Below are 21,594 nucleotides of genomic sequence, written 5' to 3' on the forward strand. Positions count from 1 at the left end.
TAGGCAGTTGCCTGATATTGCAGGGGGAGGATTGGCAAGTCTAAGTGTGAATTTGAAAACCAGATACAGGCTATTTAAAGCTGAATTTATCTTTAATAAATTCACCCAGAGGTGTTCAGAAATAGGTAGTTTGGAAAATGATCATAATTTGCGCAGAAGAGGGTGTTTTTTTTTTTTTTTTAAAGGTTGAGTGGTGTGTGATTGCAAGAAGAAAGGGAAGTTCACCTTTGATACACACAGTGTTGCTTCAGGTCTCAGTCTGAAGGAGGGCCGCCTGTTTCCATAATTGCTTTTGATATGCTGGGAGGCAAAATGGTCTTCCATTTCCTATGATATAGTACGGACTTGAGAGCAAATAATACGTAAATATTTTCTTGATAGTATGTGGTAAAGCAGTTGGCATTTAGGACCAAGGGTTGTCAATCTTTGAGGTTTCTGAAAGGAATTGCAATTTATGACGTGTTAGAGTAAACAGTTGGATTACATTTCTGAAATACGTGTTCCATCAGGTAAAATCATTGTGATTACAGGCACGGGGACTGTAAGTAAGTTATGTGCTAAAAGGTTGAAAATGTAAGACAAGCATGCTTGTGCGTAACTATTAATTCCTTCTTGCATCTCTGATGAATAAACTACAAGAAAAGGTGGGAAAGGAATGTTTAAAATAAAAAAGTGTATTATGTGATTTTTATAAATAAATAAGCATTAATACAGCTCAAGGAATTGTTTCATCAGTGGTCCAGCCTTGAGAGAAAATTCCAGAATTCAAAGAATTAAGGAAGATCATAAAGAAGTTATTTTAGTTGGAAGTTATTCCTTTTGTTTGCTTTTTAAAATTTCTCTTAATTTCTTCTTTATTTTCTGATGCACCCTTCAAAAAGGAAGGTTGTCATTTTAACATCCAGGCTCCATTGTTCAGAAATGCATTGCATATAAAAGCAAAAGAAGAGAATGGTTTTAAGAGCTTTGCATATGTTTGACAGCAGAAGATAATAAATGTAAATAAATCTTTAATATTTCCCCTAATTCAGTTTGTGCCATGCAAATGTCAGGACTATAAAAACAAATCAACAAACATTTGAAGGAAAACAATATACATAACTTATTTTATATATTAAAAACAACTGTCAAACAATTATGACCTCATGTATTAGCTGGTTGTTTTGAAATATTCCTACTAGAATTAAAAAATGCTAATGCTTCGAGGGCCTTTGAGCTTAAACATATTGTGTCAATCAAGAGCATATGTAATATATCTAAACCATGAGGTAAAAATTTTCTTCATAAATTATTTCATAAATAAATAAGTAATTTGCTTGAAAAGTTCACAAAAAATATTTGTGCTTTTATTAAGTTCTCTACAGATCTTTTGTGGTTAATATAAATGGATTGATACAGACAGCATTTTGATCTGCTATATATTCCAACTCGAAATACTAAAAAGAACATGGAGAGATTCTTCATTTCTCAGGCAAACTTCAACAAAATTGAGTCCGTGAAACTTCATTCATTACATTTTTAAGTGACCATGAATTTGTTGGCTTAGTACCTGAAGTGTAACTTTATCCTTTCAATTAAAGGACATAATTCACCCTCAGACCTTCGGCTTTAACTTTTTATATAATATATAATTTGGGGTACACTTAATGGTCAAATATTTTATTATTACAGGTGGAAAAACACCAGCCATCTCAAGGGTTTTGTGCTTGCAAAAGCGTGTAATTTTATTTTTTTTTAACCAATTTAATCAATGATTGTTTCATGTGAGTAAATTTACACTCTTGACGATTGCCTTAGATTTGAGGGTGACAGAGAGGAAGATCACGTCCCCTTTTAAAATACCATTTAAATCTTGGAGAGCAGAAGGAGATTAGGGACTATTACTTGTGATAGATTGTACTATTTAACTTTGTTGGTAGGATGCTATAGCCTCAGTTTTTATCAGTTCCAAACCAGCCTCATCAGTTTTAAGTGGTATTAACCCTTCAAATACAAGTGGTTTTACTATTTAGATACGTATTTCAAAATTTATTCAATATATTTTTAGTTAGTCATGGCTAAAGAATGTTTCACTCAGATCCTTTTTTTTTCGCTGAATAAAAATGCTTCTCACTGTGCCAGTGCATATTTCCATAAAAGTTGGTAAGCTAATTTATGGCTTAAAAAAGAAAATAAAATTCTATATTTAATATATGAATACTTTTTACAGTGGAAATTGGTGGTGGACAGTATTAAATGACTCTAGTGTGGAAATATGCAGGTGGTCATTAGTAGGTGACTATGAGATTTACTGAAGAGTTTGATATGAATTTTCCCTGAAAGCAAGACCATATATAAATCTTTTTCCAAATCTGTTTAAATTGATGATAACACATGAATAACTCCATGCATATGAGATTCATTGTCTTCTCACTGTTCTCGGGATATACTGTTTACTTCACTGTAGAACTGTGTTTTGACTCTTTTACCTGACTAGTTTCTACTGCAAAAGTGCTGTTGTTTATCTGCTCATAAAGAGTGTATGGGGCACAATTGTGGAACAAAAGTGTTACAAAATGGATTCATGTTATCTGTCTGACTAGTTGTATTAAGCAGAAATGAAGACCTTACAGAAAAAGAAGTTCTTAAGAGCACGTAATTTTTTTAAATGATTGGTTTTTTCACTTCTGATAATAATATGTTTCGAAAATATGCTCATCTTTTCTCTGAGAAGATGGGAGAATCACTTAGTGAAAAATATTTTGGAGGAAATTACTTCATCTTCAACTCACAGATTCATGAGCCATACCTCTCTAAAACTCTAATTTTAATCATTTTGTAGTTTGGAGAAGGAAGGATGTTTTTTCTTGTAGCACAAAATTAGCTTAAACTGAACTTCACTAGAGGAAAAACACGCCAAAGTCACCCCACTGAAGAAAATTAAGTCCAAACGGCTAAGAAATGTTTATTTAGTTTTTAGCACCTACTATACTTCAAATCCTGTCTTGGTCTTCTTTTATGCATTGTTGATCTTTAGAAGTTCAAGAAAAGAAAAAAAGAAGGAAAAAAAAACCCTCTCTCGATTCAGTAACTTCATGTTGAGAGAATTTTATTTCACAATGAGAGTATCTGAAGATGTGAATTGGTAAAAAGAATGTCATGCTTAATTCGGAATCCCTTATCTGCTACTAAAACCCCAAAGAGCAGCAGGTATTAATCTTGCTGCATTTGAATAATGTCCCCATTTTATCTATTTTGTCGTACCCCCTTTAAGCACCTATTGAGCTTGCTAGCTTCTCTCCAGCTCAGAAAACCATAGCAACCTCAGTCCGCACTTCTCCAACTCAGGATAGAGTTCAAGTTGTTCCCCTCCAAGCCCTCTGGCCATCATATGCAAGGGAAACCCTGAGCACCGGCTAGGTGTCCTAAGACTTGCCCGTCCTAGCGAAAGGGCGGGGGAGGGGCCACACACACACACACACACACACACACACACACACACGCACGCGATCCTCCACTGTTTAATTGGGAGCGAGAAGGGAAAGTAGCAACCGAAAAGGTAAACACTTTCAGAGTTCTTTTGATTGTTCAGGAGAGCATCTTCGAGTGTTTGGGGACCATCGGTTGGGCTGCCCTGCACCGGCCCCCAACCTGCCCCCCACCCCCGCCACTCCCCAAGGTAGGTCCTTGTCTTTATCACATTATCCCTAAAGCTTGCGGATTTTTCCTCCTTTTCCAGCCCGCACGTTCCCACACGGGGGGTGGGGGAGGAGGAGGGGGGAGAGGCGGGGCGGGAAGGTAGCTGGGTCCCTGCACCGCGCAGCTCTCATTCGCCGCGCTCCGACTCGGGCGAAGTTCTCGCGCAGCCGGCTGGTCGCGGCCGGGGCCGGTCCGGGCGGGCGGGCGGCGGCGGCGGGTGCTCGGAGCCGGGCGGGGCGGCGGCGGCGGCGGCGGCGGCGCGGGGACGCGCGCTGTCTCTTTAAGGGAGCTTGGTCTGGGGTGGCGCTTTCCTCCGCGAAGGCTCCTTTGATATTAATAGTGTTGGTGTCTTGAAACTGACGTAATGCGCGGAGACTGAGGTCCTGACAAGCGATAACATTTCTGATAAAGACCCGATCTCACTGCAATCTCAAGCGTCCTCTTTTTTGGTGCTGCTCCTGTCTCCAGACCTCGCGTCCTCTCCATCGCTCTCTCGCCTATTTTTTTTTTTTTTAAACAAAAAACAACACCCCCCCCCCTCCCCTCTCCCACCCGGCACCGGGCACATCCTTGCTCTATTTCCTTTCTCTTTCTCTCTCTCTCTCTCTCTCTCTCTTTTTTATAAGGGGGGGGGGAGGGAAGGGAAAGGGGGGGAGGCAGGAAAGACCTTTTCTTCCCCCCCCCTCCAATAATCCAAGATCAACTCTGCAAACAACGAAGACGGTTCATGGCTCTGGCCGCCGCGCCACCATCTTTCGGGCTGCCGAGGGTGTTCTTGACGATTAATCAACAGGTAAGAAGGGGAGGCCCGGGCGGGCCGCGGGGCCGGGGGCCGCGGGGGGCTCGGGGGGGCGCTGGAGCCCCTCTGCCGGGCCCGCGGAGCCGCGACGCGAGTGCTGCGCCCGCGCGTGTGTGCGCAAAATGTGGGCGATCGCGAGCGGGGAGCCCTGGGAATTAAAAGTGACTTTCTTTGAAAAAAAAAAAAAAGGAGCAGAGGGAGAGTGTGCAGAAAGCCAGGAGCAGGCTTCTCGGGTTTCACATGCATTTTCTTTCTTCCTTTTTTGCGCGTGTGATTTCTTTCTTTCTTTCTTTCTTTCTTTCTTCCCTTCTGCTCTCCACCCCCCCCCCCCCCCCCCCCCGGTGGGTCTGAGGCATCTGAGTCTTAGAAACGACAGACTTCAAACTGCAGTAGCCCTGGAGTCATGAGGGTCAAGTTCAGCCGCCGGGGAGGAGGAAAAACAAATCCCCATTTGCCAAAAAAAGAAGTTTCAGGCCGGTGCCCCCTCCCCCTCGCAGCCCCACTCCCCCCTCGCTGTCTCTGGCTGATTTTAATTCTCTCCTACCGGGCGCAGCGGAGGAGCTGGGGGTGGTTGGACCCGAGGGGCCGCCGCCACCGCAAGTTTTCTGGGGCTCCTGACAAGCGGGGAGCAGGTTAGGCACCGGCATGCAGAGTAGTAAGTTGGGAGAACTCGGGAGGGTCGGGAGGGTCTCAGAGAGGGGCCTTCGTGTGGTCCCCCAAAGTGGGAAAACAGCCCAGGACTGGCGCTGGCTTTGAAGAGTTTGCAAAGCCAGGCTTCAAACTTTTTTTTCCCTTAAAGGCCCAGCTGGGCTGGAGGTGGAGGGTGTCGCATCCCTCGGCGCCCCCGCCCCTGCGCGGCTCAGGGCAGCCGGGCCGAGGGGGTCTGTGCCCTGTCCGGGCCATGTGGCAGGCCTCGCCGCCGGGCGCTTCCGTAGGGGCCGAGGAAGGGGCAGACTTCCTCTGCGGTGCGGATGATGCGCCCTGGGTCGCGGGTCAGCGGACACTGGCCGGTGATGAAATGCCTGACAGCGGTGGGACATCCAGGCAGCCGGGCGCTTCGCCTTCTGTTCAGTTCCTGTTTGGGTTCTAGAGAGAGGCATCTTTGAAAGGCCAAGGCAAACACCGCTGTCCCTTCAAATAACTCCAGGATTATGGGACCCCATGAATAATTTGAGGGTGAGGCGGCGGTGGGAGCCGTTTGAAGTGCAAAGCTGTTTTTGTGGCTGGGAAAGCTTTTTTTTTTTTTTGTTAGTACCTGTGTGAGCTGGTGGTGTTTCCCCCTTTTCCCCAGGGAAGTCAGTGACTGTTTTATGACCCTAAGACTCTAAAGCAATTTAAGTTAGAGGGCTAGAGGGACTGGTGGGTTTCAGAGGGAAATCCTGGACGTAATATTAGATGTTAGGTCTCGCTTTACTTCCTCATATCTTTTTAGGCCTCAGAATTGGGACTTTGAAAGTTTTTTGAGTGAGAGCGATGGAGCTTAATGATATATCAAAATTATAGGAGCGTGTTCATCCTTATCCTATTTTGGAAAATCACGGCTAGAGTTTTAAGTGAGGTAAGTGAAGTGAGATGCTTAGCGGAGACGTTCAAATCGCAGACCAGTTAGGCCGATTCATTGAACTTTTGGAGATTCATTGAACTTTTCCTAAACGCACCAGGTGAACGGGAAAGGGGCTGAGAGCGACAAAGTACAAAAGGAAAATACAGATAGGGCCCGAGACAGAATTACCCAAAAATGCTTACTTTAGGCCTGGTCGTTGGCTGAAAATGTGATTGTCCAAAGGAAAAATAAACTAGGAAGCTTCCAACCACTTTTTCGAGTTTTCCAGCTCTTAGGTTAAAACCTATGGATCTTGGCTGGCATCATGTTACTTTTCCTGCTGGTTTTAGGAAAAGTTGATCATTTAGAAAAGCCTGCCAGAGTTAAAAATGCAAGGGGCAGCGAAGAAAAAGTCATGCGGGCGGCCAGTTCTTGACGTGGACAAAATGAGAATGAAAGTTCCTGAGCTCACTGTTGTCAAGTTTCTGACATGCTCCTCATTTGCTTAGACCGCTTTCTCAGATATTCCACCGGTTAATGTATAAAAGCTAACTAGCTCTAAAACGGTGTGGGCTTTTTTTCTTTCCCTTAGTATGCCAGGGTTGTGAATAAATACAGGGTTTGTATGGGAAGATGAAGCGTTTCCTGTAAGTTGTGATGCTGACAGGACAGTCTGGAAATGATACCAATATTTGGAGGATTTTTTTTTTACCTTCAAGTGAAAGTTTATTAATGACGTGCTTAATCTTAACAAGTCAAACATATGGGCCTTAGAGCTTCTCTGTCCTTAGATTTCATAACTTCCTTTTAAAGCTATACCCTTGAATGGAAACATCTCTAGATCCAGTTGTATACCGGGCCACCAGCGTGCTAAAGTTTGATGACGATTTCTGGATATTAGTAATGTGAAAATAAAACTCCTGAAGGGGAAAGAGAGTTTTAGTGCCAACACTCAGACTTGATTTCTCTAAACGTGAGGCATTCCTGGTCTTTATTAATACTCTCTTGGCAAAGTATTACTTACCATCGGCAAGCTGATGTTTATGGCTTCCTGATCTATCTGTTATATGTTAGGATATGTGTGTGCAGAATGCTTTTCCACACGTAGTAACGAAGTCGGACGCTCTCCCAGTAAACGGTGAAACATAGCAAGTTCCTCACAAAAAAGTTAGTCACTCTTTTGAATTTCAGACGCTGCAAGGGTCTTTGCTGCTTTTTAGATTTGGTCCTTTGTCTCTTAAAGGTAACATTAAAAGAAGAAGAGTGTCATCGTGGCTGGGAAGTCTGGCTTGATTTTAGAGCTCAGTGTTTTGAAGAGTAAGATTTTGAAGGGTTTTATAACATCTTCTTCATACTTGCTTAAAAATAGGTTAGAATCCATATGAGAGTGCTAGTCAGAAGTGAGTTACACATGGCCCTACCGTATTTTCAGTATTATTTTTACTTTTAAGTCACGTACCACTCCTGAGTTTACTCTCATTTCCACAGGGTAGGTCTCACTACACACAAGGAAATCTTCATTCATAAGGAAAACCTTCAAAGCAGGGAAGTGAATGCATCTGTGGAAAAGCTGCCTTTTAAGATTCTAGTATTTCAGTGATGTTTCTATTATTGTTATTATTTTTGGGGTGTGTGTGTGTGTGTGTGTGTGTGTATATGTGTGTGTGTGTGTATCTTGTGGAGTGAGCCAGGGAGAAGAAATGCAGAAGAAATATAATTTGCAATTTATGATCTGTACATTTGTGTTAAATACCACAGGGTGGTAAGTTTTAATAAACTCTTGTCTTGCCTTTTTTGAAGTAAATAAACATTACTGAAAGTTTTCAGAGGGCTTGCAGCAGATTGTTTTTGAGCTGAAACTTTATTTTGAATTTGAAATTAACACAGATATAGATAACCACCCTTTGAATGTTTCTTATAATACATATGTGTAAGACTTTTTCCCTTTCAGTATCCCTTTGATAACAATAATATAACAGCACTATGCTATTGCTATTGTGTGTACCAGACTTTAAGAAAGTTAGAGGCAGGTGTTTATAATTGATTTAAAGGGAAAATGATTATTTTTGTAATAAGTGATGCACTGAAAATGACTGGTGCACATTAAAACATATTCTCATTAAGATAGTCCCCGTCTGTAAAATACAGCTATTCATTCAACAGGCTGACAGCTTTCCACTTGGTATTTGCCTTTGCTTAATTTAGTTTCCTTAGGACAGTCAGTGTGGTAGTTTGCATCTGTTTTTGGCAGGCACAGAAAACTATAAACTCAGACAGTCCTGTCCCAAATATTGCAGCTCACAAGTTACAATCAATTTGATAAAAACAGGCAAGTTTTATGGACTTGCTTTTCTGTTGTTCATCCTTGGTCAAGCTTCCAGGTAACAGAGGTTTCTTTCTCTTCCCCTCTTTTGCTGGTTTTCAGTACTAACAGCCTTGATAACTAATTCTGAGTCTTTGTTTACTCATTTAGCTTCCTTATTTATTGCTGATTGAAATTTGGGGAAATTAATGACGGCATGTCTAGACTTGGTTTTACTTTGTCTATCTACGTGATAACTGTGTTCATCTTTTGATCCCACCGTAGACAAAGAAGTGAATTCTTTGTTACTAGTCTAGTTATGATTTATGGAACTGGAAGGTCCCCCTTAGATGAAATATGAAGAAACTCTTACAGCCTTTATCAAGTAGAAATTTAGTCTGATTCTCTCATCACATATAGAGAATACTAACGCACTTTGCAATTTTTACGTTGAAAAAATCGAGGAGACTTTTTTTATATTTAGCAAAATTATTTATCTCCTAGAAACTGTAACCAATAGGTTAAAGGAAATATTTTAAAATACCAAGTGGTGTTTTATACACCGTTCAGTAGCAAAGAGTTTTGCAGAGGGAATAGCCCTTTTAAAAATTTATCCTCGAATGTTAGTAGGTTTTAGGCCGTTTATTTGTATAGGATATTCTATCACTTACATATGACCTTTATAAATAATGCCTTTAATATTGCTATTATGGTCACCTTTAGAGTTGTCCCATCACTCAGTGGTTCTCAGGTTCCTGAAAACCGAATTCGTTGGCCTTTAATTTGGTTCTCTGATGGGTGTAATAATGTAGAACTTGGTTTAGGTTAGAAAGAGAGCATTGGGTTTAAGGAAACCCCTTTGCTGAATTTGCAAAAGAATCTGTGGATGAAAATGATTTGAATTGTTAAGAGTTAGTTAGATGAATAAGCCTAGATGGTCACTGCAGCTGCAGTAGCTGTTATAGGAGCAATGTCTACTTTTTATCGTTAAACTTTTTTTTGTTTCCTAAGAGCACAAATCCAGGTAGCAAAAATGAAGATAAAATTATCTATGTCCTTCACATTTGAAGCATCAGTGGAAATCGTTTTCTGACTCAAAGCTATGATTGAAATACAAGTAGCATTGAAATACCCCAAAGAAAGACATGAAAGATAACGCTTTCCGTTGCTAAGTACATTTCATTAAAAATGAGAAAGAAAAACTTTTAATTTTTAAAATGTTTCTAGCTCTTTAAAAACCTGCAGTAAATACTTTACAAGTGGCTAGACACCTTCCCTGGTGGTTTAGTTTATACAAGCAGGAAACTTTCTCTCCTACTCTTTCTCTCTCTCTTTCTTGTTTTCTTTAAACCAACTGACGTAATGCCAAACTTTGCTTTAAAAGAACAGACAGAAGTAATTGGTAGCTTTTAACTTTTAATAATGTTCTGGATTGGTTTTAGTGGCCAAAATGCCATTTAAAAAAAAAAAAAAGTTCAAGTAAGAACGGGCTTGTGGCCTGAGGAAGAAAGGCTCTGTTGATGCAGTTATTTTTATTCTGTTTTTCAATCTGTTATTAAAAATCTTTCCTGCTGAGCCCTGTTGGATTTCTCCAATTGCTCTCTGTGATGGATGGTGCATTTCAGGTTACCGTAACTTAAACAGTTTTTGGGTTTGGGGGAGAGTGGGTATTTGTATTGCGTTATTTCTTATGGGGGGGGGTAAAACATTTGTTTTTGTTTCATTTGTGATGAATTAATTAAGATTATCAATGGCGACAGGTCAATGAATATGTTTATGTAAAAAATGCTACACCTGTTAGCAAGAGTTTGAAATGTGGAAGTTTCATTCTGACATTAATCATTTTTATGTGCAGTGGAAGGAAAATAGATGAAACTTTACAAAAATATATTTTTAGATTGAAAGCGTTAATTTTAAGGGTCAGTTTGTGTGGGCGGCTCTTTTTTTTTCTCACAATTTTAGGGGATAATTTTTAACCGTGTTATCACACAGTGTTTTTAGTTTCTTTTTTTTTTTTTTCTTCTTATAAAATAGTCATTTTCTCTCTTCCTGGTTTATACAGGCAAATAGAACTTTCTCCAGTTTAGAGATATATTGGTGATGTTGGTTGACATCAGGGCAACTTCAGAAGCTAGCAAGTAGGAGAATCTTTTCAGAGGGCAAAAAGATTTGTACCAGTTTTTCCTTCGTTGGAGAGACACTGCACCCAGAAATGAGGCCCTCTGCCCTATTTGGGGGGCCAGAAGTACCAAAATTTCTGATAGGGATTGTTCGTAAGGTTCAAATCGTAATGGTTACTTGTCTGAGTTTAAGTCTTACAGTTACTTGTCTTGGATTTTGCTTTTAACCCTAAATTTGTGCTGAGGTTCTATTTTCCCCCTTTTACACAGAGTGTGTTTCAGAAATAATGCATACTGAAAATTAGCTATCTCGAAGATACCTTAAAATGTCTTTTAAGGCATTTGTAATTACCATTAAAAGCACCCCGTATATTCAGGGAAGTTAAAAGAGTTTCCTGCACGAAAATTTGACGGTTTTGATTTACCTTAACATTTTTCTCAGTTTTTCTTATAACTATAGACTTCAGTTCAGATCAGAAACATTCTTTCTCTGCTAACCACTCCTTACCATAAGGATGTGTCAGGAAAAACCGTAGGAACTTAAACTATAACTTGTTCATATCAGCAGAGCAGAAGTATCTTAACATGAATCTTGATTTGTTTTATTTTTTACAAAGTTTTCAAATATATCTCTGTCATTACAGTTTTGTTGATTGAATGTTGGTTTATTACTGCAAAACTGAGGTAACAGTAATAAAGTTTTGCAAGAAGGCAAAAAAAGGCAAAGGGAGGTATTTAGTGCTGCAGTCCTTTAATATCAGTAGTTTTGTTTACTGTTCAGTGGTGGGGAGGGGTTGGAGAGGCTTTGTGGAAGATGATACCAAAAAAAAAAAAAAAAAATACATCAATTGCGCATATGATCCCCTCCCCTTAAGCTTTACTTAAACAATATGTTTCGCTTTTGCCTCAAACCATTCCGCACCACTTCTCCAAGAATCCACCACTATCTTCGTTCCTGAGCGATTAAGGATGACACTTTCTGTTGTATAATGTGAGCTGCAGTATTGTTTGAACAAAGGTAACATATTTTAATTTGTGTAATACTTTGGTGATTAGCAGTAGTATGTCTGTAATGTGAGAGGAAATCTAGCACTATGAATACTTGAAAATGCTTGAAGTATCAGGGTAAGTTTCAATTACTGCTGATACATGTGCATGCTCTTGCAGGTATGTTTTGTGTATGTAGTATATGTGCGTGGGTAATACTAAGATACACCTTGATGGTGGAATCCACTTTGCTAAACAATTAACTCTGCACTTTAAACCATCAATCTTTTAAGGCATGACCTACTTTATAAAGTCTCGAAGTTTGAAATGAGTGGAGTTTAAACATAATAAAGCCATCATGATCACAGTACTTATACCTACACTGAATTTACTAAGGAATTTAAGAAAGAAATAAAAAAAAACCCCTTATACAAAAATGCCATCTTTCGGTGTATTTTAAGAAATAGTTCTGCAGATAATTTTTTTTTTAAGTCCCAAATTTCTGTTGAGAGGAGCAGTTAAGTGACAGTGCTGTTCCTGAATATATCTTTTTATGGAATAGCACTTTATAGTTTACAATACAATTCTGTCATCTTAAAACGTTATGTAGAAATAATATGGAACATGTAAAGACTTCGTACTGTGATCCAATGTGTTTTTCCCTAGGGTGATGGATTCCGTGCGTCACCCAAATGTGATGCTATTTGCCAGGCTTGTAATACTGGTTTTGAGGGTTGCTGTATGTCCTATTTCATCAAGCAACACAATACAACAACTTCGGTATCTAGGTAATGGACACAGTCAAAATAAGTTCTGTAAAATGTTCTAAATACTTTTAAATAAGTCAGAAGTTGACTTATATATTCACTTTATATAACGCAAATAAACAAATGACTCAGACCATCAACTATTAATTAAGGCTTCTGTAATAGTATTAGAGGGAAATATTCAAGGGTCCATACTTTATTTTCTGATTTTTTTCCCCTTTATTTGATAGAAGCATGATTCTCTTATTTGCATTTATAATTGCTTTATCTGTTAATTATTTGTATTCATGATAGTGAGTAGTGTAGAATTATAAAGAATAATAAACATTTGTATTACATGTTTGTGCCCTGAGCTTTAAAAAAAGCATTAATATCTTATTATTAAATTGAGTATTATCAGTATAGGATGATAGATACACCACAAATGCTATTTAGACATTGAGTATATTTTTGCTGTAGAAAAAAAGAAATGAAAAAAGATTTTTATTTCAGAGTTTTTTTCACTCGAATTTGGACAGAATTTATGAAAATTACAAACCAGCAAGCACTTTTACTATAACGTGTGTTTCTTGAGTCGATTCTACAGTATGGCTTTCAGTGAATCTTGTGAATCACTAGTTCTGTTTCTCTGTATAGAAGCATGTATTATATCTGAGATCAGATACATCTATAAATAGTGTAAATATAGACGGCAGAAGTTAGTTTGGGGAATCTAATTTCTCTATTACATGATACACTTCATGTGCAAAGGCACCAAGCATTACTAATCTGCTTCAGCTTTTTTTTTCTGTAAGCTATGCACAAGGGCAGGGTATGATTTTGTGAGTTCACACTCACTTTGTGCGAGCATACTTGCACACGCACATGCACATGGCTGTATTCTCACTCGCATAGAATGTTTTTGCATTACAGGCACCGAATGGAATTTTAACATATTACATATTTTTTGAAATGACTTTAGTCTTTGTAATATCCACTTTAATTACCTAATGCATCCCAACACCTATTTGAGGGTTTATTTAATTAAAATTTTGGTTTTGAACTGGGGGTAAGATTGGCAAGACAAATTAGAACGAACTTCTACATGTGACTTCCTTGTGATGTCAGTATTCACATATCCTTAGCTATGAAAGATGTAGAAATAAACATGTCAGCCTGTTTTATCTCTCAATATTATAATACTAAGAATTTCCGAACATACAAACGTTCCTAAAAGAGATTTTGGCATTTGTTTCTGCTTTGCTTTGACACCGTGAAATATTTTTGAGAAGAGAATCTAGGTCGTTTTAATTTTTTAAAATACCATTCAACTGACGGAAATTAAGACTGGTGATATTTATATATACACACACACATATATATATATAACTTCTAATCAGGGCTCATGTTATTAAATGTTCTCTATATATTTAAGTCCGATTATTGAACGATTAATAGTTCTTTACCAGTTGTTTATAGATATACCCTTGAGACTGTTTAAAATTGTGTATTTTTCTATATTTAGCTGCTACATTTTATGTTAATTAAATTATAAATTGAAAAACACAAATGATTATGTCTCATACTGTTTTTAACTTACTATTGGAAGTACAGTGTATTTTTTAAAAAAGATTATTGCAAATTTTACTGCTCAGTTTTGCAAACTTAGGTACGTTTTAGAAGCTAACTTTAGGTATAAGTGGCCAGTGTAAGCAATTACACATTTAAGTAATTATGGGTTAATATGAAACCTCATTTTCTGTAATTTATAAGCAGATAGTAAGGAGATGTTTCTCTTTTGCGTTTAGAACGAATTTGCTTTACATTCATTGGATGCAAGATGTAGTAAATTCAGAAACTCGATGTCATCTAAACCTCAATTATAATAAACTGTTTATTTTACTATCTGTCCCATCGTGTTTATTCTACTTTGAAATGTCCCGTTCTTAAAGACAATTTATGTTGTTGAAAGAGTGCCCTCATTATTTACATTTTACTTTTTCTTTGTACTTTGATAAGCTTTAAGTAAGAAAGCTGTCATTCAAGATTTCAAGTCAGTAGTAAAAATCATAAAGTACACATTTTATGTGTAAATGTTTGTGCATGATCTTGCATGTTCACTTTGTCAGGCATTTAACTCTTTACCGTTCCACATATTTGTGTACACCCCGACACACCTGTCCTGTACTTGTTACTCCTAGCATAGTTCAGTATATCATCATTAACGTTTACTTAGGTGGGTAAATGCTCGTCTCACTCCCTGAATAATTCCACTGGCAGTGATAAAAATTAAGAAGTGAGACCAACGATGATTAGAAATGGAAAGCAGAGTGGTAGATACTGGTGTAAGCAGATGTCCCTTTTTGTTTTTCTCATTTTTGGTTCCTATTTAGAACGATTTGTAAGTATGTATATCTGAACAGAAGGGGGACTTGGATACTGCACAAGACCATTATAACATAGGGAACTGTTGCTTTGTATGGCTTTACTTATTTATATGTTTTTGACATGGAAAACTCTGACCTCGTTGCCTGTGGTACTTGGGAAAGTTAGATCAAGCCCACTGGGGTCCCACTCATCAGTTCCGGCTTTCCTGACATAAAGCATCCTCTGGCTTCTGCTGTGCTACTGTGCTGCTTCCCTTCAGGAGTGGAGGCCCAGTAAGTTAATTTGGCATTTGAAAGCAGAACTAGAAATTTTTCCTTTTTGAAAATCCTCTGGATGGTTTTCAGAGGAGTAAGCAGAGATCACGGGCAGCGTGATGTTGTTCATCTCAGGTTGCTAAAGAAAATTATGCTGAGAGCAAGCATGTTTCCTCTGAATTTTTCTGCTATGGTTTATTACCATTTTTTTTTTGTTGTTGTTTGTTTGTTTCCTCTTTGGGATCGAATATTTCAGGTTTTGGAGGAATAAAGATTTCTCCTTTCAGTGAAAAAATGAGCCAATTCTAGGGTTTTTGCTTCCATTCTTTATAATATTTATATTTTGGGGAGGGAGCTGCATAAAAAAGAGAAGCTTATATACTGTAAACTAATAATTTGATTTTCTTGTTTGCTCTTGAGCAGGCTTTTGCCATTCCATTTCTATGAGGAAATACATCCAATGAAATTAAATAAAGTTTTGGTGTAATTTTTCAACAATTGTAAGCACCAACTGTGACATATTTCTGGCAAAAAAAATAAGGCAATTTTAGTTACTCAGTGCTTCCACCCAACTCTGTATTCCAAGTTTATAAATATGAATTTGATCGCTTGATCATGGATGATGCTTGAAATGAATGTATCTTGATTCAGGGAAGAGAGTACTTAAATTATGCTCACCATCAATATGCTTTAGATTTGCAAGAAATAGAATGCCAAGCATCACGCTTTCAGTCCTTTGAGATCTTTAGTAAAGAGTTTTACTTGTTTATGGTAGCTTATATTCAATAACATCATGCATAGACTGTTTAACATATTTGTGCCTTGAGCTGTAGTGAAGTTCAATAAATGACTGTATTTCCATCAGGGTTTGGGGAGTAATGAAGTGTTAGTAGCCATCTACTAAAAATGGTTCTGAGATTTGGAATTTGTCACTGATTTTTAGGAACCATGGCATAAATATAATAATAGGTAGAAATATTCAGTGATCACCTTTTATAAAGTTAGTTCTGTCTTTCATGTCTAGGAAAATAGAGCAGTGAATATTTGCTTTCTGTATGTTTTGTCTCCAAGCAGAGGAAACTGACAGTTTTATGTTTTAAGTGCTGAAAGTTGTTCTTGGCTATGCAGCCCCTGAGTTAATCACTGAGATGTTAACTTGATTTTTTTTGTCTTCAAAAAGTTTTTAAATTTTAAAACGAAATATGCTTCCATTATTTTCAAATTGACATCCTGCATTCTGGATTGGTTTTTAGAGAAATATTTTCCAAATTCTCTTGGATTGCTTGTAAGTTTGAAATATTGAGTTTTGTTTTTTTAACCAGAAAGGAGAGGAAATACTTTATCTTTTAGAGTTTTCTACTTATAGAACCCTTTTTATCTCCCATAAAGTGCAAATTAAATTTGCATTCATTTTTTATTCTTGTATGTGTATGTTATCTTTTCAGAAACTTATTTTGAGGGCATCAGAAATAGAGCTTCCCTGCCACACCTTCCTGTGATAAGATATTTTGGTCATTTCTAAGGAGTCGCTATGCAGAAATCCTTTCTTATGTCATTTGCATGCATATATTTTTACTTCAAACAGGAGTGGTATCCGAAAATCATATATTTATTCTTTGAGGTTAGTTGCCAAAATTATGAACCGTGTAAAATAACATGATATTTAGTTGTTTTTCAGATGTATCTTTAGGCAATTTGTATCAAAAATTTTGGTTGAAGGAGAAAGAAAAAAAAATATTTAAACAACTTTGAAATAGCGTTAAGGTAGTCCTACGGAATTTTCCAAAATTTGTAAGAAAATGTGAAATATTTTCAAATGCATAGATTTAAAATTCAACTGTGTATACAATGAAGACTTTAACCTGATGTATTTTACTGTAAAAATGTTTTAGTATAAAGAGAAATGTCTCTGGTGTTGCTTGTATTTTGTTTATTTATTTATTTTTGCAGACTGCTTTGCTTAAAATGATTGGCATCCTTAAATTATAGTTTTGTGTAAACCAAATAAGGCTGCTACCCTAAAGAAGCAGTGGCTTTGCACATTCATCTTAAAGACTATTTTGAAATACTTTCATTTGGAGCAAGTGCATCAAGCCCTAAGAAATAGATACCAAATAGCAAACTAGTAACCAGAACACATCACCCAACTATTCCCTGAATGTGGAATTGACTCTCAGAAAGTAACATTATTTCCATTCCGGTCCAGTGTGTTAACAGTATTTTGGTGTCTCCACTGGTAGAAATGTGGACGTTTCAACTAACCACCTTCTTGTTTTGGTTCCCGTGATGTCAGGCGAACGTTTTTCCAAAACTTTTGGTCTGGTTTAATCAAAACCTGTTGTGAAATTAGGCTAATATGATGATTTCAGATCATGTTTAATGTGTTATTTTGAAAAAAATACTTAAAAAAATTACCTATTTGGAGTATGGTGAAAGATCCTGGACAGTGTTATTAGATTTAATTCAAAGCCTTGAGCTATAGATCTAGGACAAAATTCCACAGTACTTCTTTTCCTAATGTAGGAGAAAATGGGGCTTTTTTTGCATAAACACTTTTGTAGAAATAGCTGGTCAACTTTATTTTGGCAAAAGATGATTGTATAAAATTGGAGCAAACTTTGTGAGCCCGACATTATGTGTGCATTTTTGTTTATTATGTTCCATCGATAAAACCATGTACACAAGGAAACTAAGAGGAGAATAAATTTCATCTACTATCTGAGGTTAGATGTAGAGTGAAGTGCTTAGTCAGAGAATTTTCTTAGGTCGGTGTCCTGTCTCCTTGACTGGTGGATAAATTTCATCATGTGCACAAGTGTATGATGTTGCATACGTGTGCACTGGTGGATCTACTCTTGAGAGTCTTTTAAAATTTTTGGTTGAGGAAAAGTGGACCCTGGCCAATGAAACATTTCTTTCTTTAATGGCTGGATTTTCCTTGAATGGTCTGTTTTGTATCTAATGCTCAAGTTTAAATTTTGTTTCTTTGTTTTTCTTTAATTCAGGTATTGGTCAGAGTGACCATTTGGTCCTGTTTTGAGCGTCTAATAGAAGGGACATGGGATTAATCCATTCTAACATACTCATTTTACAATTGAGAAAACTGACAATAAGTGGATTTTCCATGGTTATGTGGCTAGTTAAATAAAAGACTAAACTAGAATTGGCATCTGATTACCATCCTCATTTATACCTAGCACACTAGACAATTTTGATATTTGTTGAGGAAACCTGCCTAATATTTGCTACACATTCATCTTTATTTTTCCTTTTGTGATGGGTGGGAGAATAGAATATCACATTAATGTGCATCGGGAAATTGATGATCATATAATAAATCAATATATTCCATATTGATGCTTCCTTAGTGGCTCAGTGGTAAAGAATCCACCTTCTGGTGCAGGAGACACGGATTCGATCCCTGGGTCTGGAAGATCCCCTGGAGAAGGAAGTGGTAACCCCCTTTAGTATTCTTGCCTGGGATATTCCATGAATAGAGGAACCTGGTGGGCTGTAGACCATGGGAGTTGCAAAAGAGTCCGACATGACAGCGAGTGAATGACAGCAACATATTCTATATTATTTCTCTATTAATATCTATGAAGATATGAGAATCAAATATTTAGTCTAGAAGTTACTGTGAAAGGTTAAAATGTTACTGCAGAAAATCTAGGCTTAATGTTTCTTTCAAACTTTTGACAAGAGATGTTTCTTTGTGTTCATGTATAAAAAACCCAGTTGGTACTGAAGGATCGGTTATGAATTGATCATTAACAAGAACATACTTTGTATTATTATTCTCCCCTTAACTTAAAATACCTCCAACTTTTGTCTGTTTTGAGACCATTTTTTTAAAAAGCAACCCATTGGAATTAAGGATATTTTTTATCTTCTAAGAAACTGGGAGACTGGACATTTATTTGTAACACCCACAAACCCCTTGGCAGGTTGAAAACTACAGAAACATCTGTGAGATTAGGCCTGAAATGTGCAATTAGTTATTAAAACATGGTTGAGAAACAATTTGTGGTATTTTACATAAACTTCTCAGCATTTATGAAAGCAAATTAACAAAAGAATAATGAAGGAATCTCATTTATTTTAAATGCTTTTCTTATTAATCCTGTCTTTTGAATGATGAATTTCAGCCTACATGTAGAGAAAGTGAAATATTTTAAAATATAAATTTAATATATATTTTTAGGCATTTTTTAACATTCCATTTTAATCTATGACCCCACTTAATATGGATGCAGTTAACATTTGTTTACTGATTATAGTTAAGCTAATTTTAATCATTTAATCTGCTGCATTGGAAAAAACAGGAAAAAAAACTGACTTTTTTAGACATCTGAAGTATTTTATGTAATTCCTTGTTTCTTTTTATCTTTCAATTCTAATAGTTATATTTATAATTTAAAGTGTTAATGCAACTCGCTCATGAGTGAAATTTGTGATTTATACCTCCCTCCATGCCATCATTTCCATTTCTGTTTTAAAGAATTGTGGTGAATGCCTTGCAGACAAGTATTGGACCCAACACATTCCCAGACTCTTTCAGAGTGGCTTCAGAAGGCAGAAGGAGGTGTGTCTGCCCCTGGAAATGGGCTGGTTTGGTCCAGGGTCTGTATTTGTACCTGAGTGTTGAGCTGCAATGTGAAGATACCTGTTGGTCTGGCTTTTGTTTGTCTGGATTTCCCTCCATTTGTTTCTTAGCCAGAGGGCAGATTTTTTTTTTTTCCCCCTTAAAATATGGTTGTTTTGTTTCTTTAGTGTTTCTTTCAGGTGAAAATCCTGTATAAATGGCTGTGCAGTTATTCCTTTAAAAGGGTATAGTTTGCTTATGGAAAATTATATCAATCAGTTAGAAATAATTAAGTCAGAGAGTAATGGAATGATCTTTTAACATTAAAAAGCAATTCTTCTAAAATGGATTAAGGAGCCATTTAAACTATTACACTGATCATCCTACATGAAATCTCTTCCTTGGTATAGTGAGCATACAATACAGAGAGAGGCTGAAAACTTCCATTATTATTACATAAATATCTAGGATTTTTCTCCTTCTTTCCTCTGGCTCTTAGCTCTTCATATAATTTCTTTTTTTTTTTTTTTTTGGCCTGACTGTTAAATATTCACTGTATACCTAATCAAGCCATAGGAAATGCTATCAGCACCTATCTTGCCCTAGCCTTTCTTAATGATTTTCTTGATATTATTTTTGGAATTTATTTTTCTACTTGATTCTCTCCCTATATTCCAAGTATCTATTTTTCTCCTTTGACTTTAGGAGATTGGAACTTTATCCCTGTGCTCTTGGCATTGCTGATCAAAATAAATTTAAAGTGGCTCTTACTCTGAGCTTTGTTTATCGAAAGTACTTTTTTGTTGGCTTTTAAAACATATCAAATCCAGATAAGATTTAAATGAGATGAGTTTTTTTTTAATTTCATTCTTTTCTTTCCACTTATTAAGGGATTTGCTTTCCTGATAAAACAGTATACAATTAATTTTATTTGATTCTCCCTGAATCAAAATTATTCTCCCTGAATATTTTCAGCTTCCTTTTGGTAAATGCCTTCTCAAATAATGTTAAAACATTTTTATGCTTGTTCTCATAGGACATATTGTGAACAAAAAGTATCCTGGATGTTTTATAGAAAGTTGTTACATGGCATTTATCTTGTGCTCATTTGGATTATAATCCAACTGCAGTTGTTTAGAGTGTTCTTAAAGTCTCAGAAAAGGTCATTTGCAATTGTGTAGCTATATGGTTACTGAAGCTGAGAGATAGGTTATGGTTTAAGCAGTGGATTGATTTTAGGGAAAAGTTTTGGCAAATAGTATAGTTCCCTTGATAGGTTTGGAAAAAACAAGGTAAAATGAAACAAAAGGCTACTTTTCATTTATTTCCAGATGGATTTCATCTTGTACTTGGCATGGCACAATGTCAAAATGTTGCTCTTTGAGATTTATTAATTAGAATGTTTCTAAGCCAGATATGGAATCCAGTCTCCCTTTTTCAGATAAAAGGTAAACCTACTCAGATGTAAAAATAACTTTCGAGTGGGGAAAATATCGAAAGCCTAAATCTGAGGCTTTTTTCATGTACATCTCCATTTCTTAACTAAGTGAGCTCTGCCAAGATGCCCCGTTCGTGGACACCGCTGTATTGAGGACACCGGTGGCCTTGTGGCAGCCAGACCCAGTGGTCTTTCCATCTGCCTGCACCTCTTAAATGAGTCGGATGCTGCCAGCCATCCTCTTGAGTATCTCTCTTGGCTGGGCTCACGGGGCACTGCATCCCTGTCGCATTTGTTCTCGTCTGTCCTTGACTTTCCTCTTAAGTGCAGCAATTTTCCTTGAGGATTGGATGCTTGCACCTTTTGATCTGAATGAAGTCGCTCCAGGGTTTCATCTCTGGAACCGAGTTGGTTTCTGATTACAATATTATTGTTGTTGTTTAGTCGCTCAGTCGTTTCTCTTTGTGACCCCATGGACTGCAGCCTGCCAGGCTACTCTGTCCGTGGAATTTCCCAGGCAAGGACACTGGAGCGTGCTGCCGTTTCCTTATCGGGCAATCTTCCTGACCCAGGGATTGAAGCTGGGTCTCCTGCCCTGGCAGACGGACTCTTTCCCTGAGCCACATTGCTGGCCTTCAAGTGCACAGGTCCTTGCTTATGAATCTGTTTGTCATCCTTCGCTTGGTATGTGGGACCCTAAACTCTGCTCCCAGTTCACCAGTTCTATCTTTACAGTACCATGTGTTCTATCCTT

At 37.4% G+C, this 21,594-nt stretch overlaps 1 protein-coding gene across 3 annotated transcripts in view; it reads left to right on the forward strand.

The window, feature by feature from the left end:
- Positions 1-3,930: 3,930 nt before the first annotated feature.
- The window catches only part of TRPS1 (transcriptional repressor GATA binding 1), a 269,545-nt gene continuing 251,881 nt past the window's right edge, over positions 3,931-21,594 (forward strand). For all 3 annotated transcript variants that reach the window (XM_020883381.2, XM_020883385.2, XM_020883387.2), the window contains exon 1: positions 3,931-4,471. The gene's annotated coding sequence lies outside the window, so the exon portion shown is untranslated. The remainder of the gene's footprint in view (positions 4,472-21,594) is intronic.

Source organism: Odocoileus virginianus, chromosome 15 (assembly GCF_023699985.2).
Source record: "Odocoileus virginianus isolate 20LAN1187 ecotype Illinois chromosome 15, Ovbor_1.2, whole genome shotgun sequence".
NCBI lineage: Eukaryota > Metazoa > Chordata > Mammalia > Artiodactyla > Cervidae > Odocoileus > Odocoileus virginianus.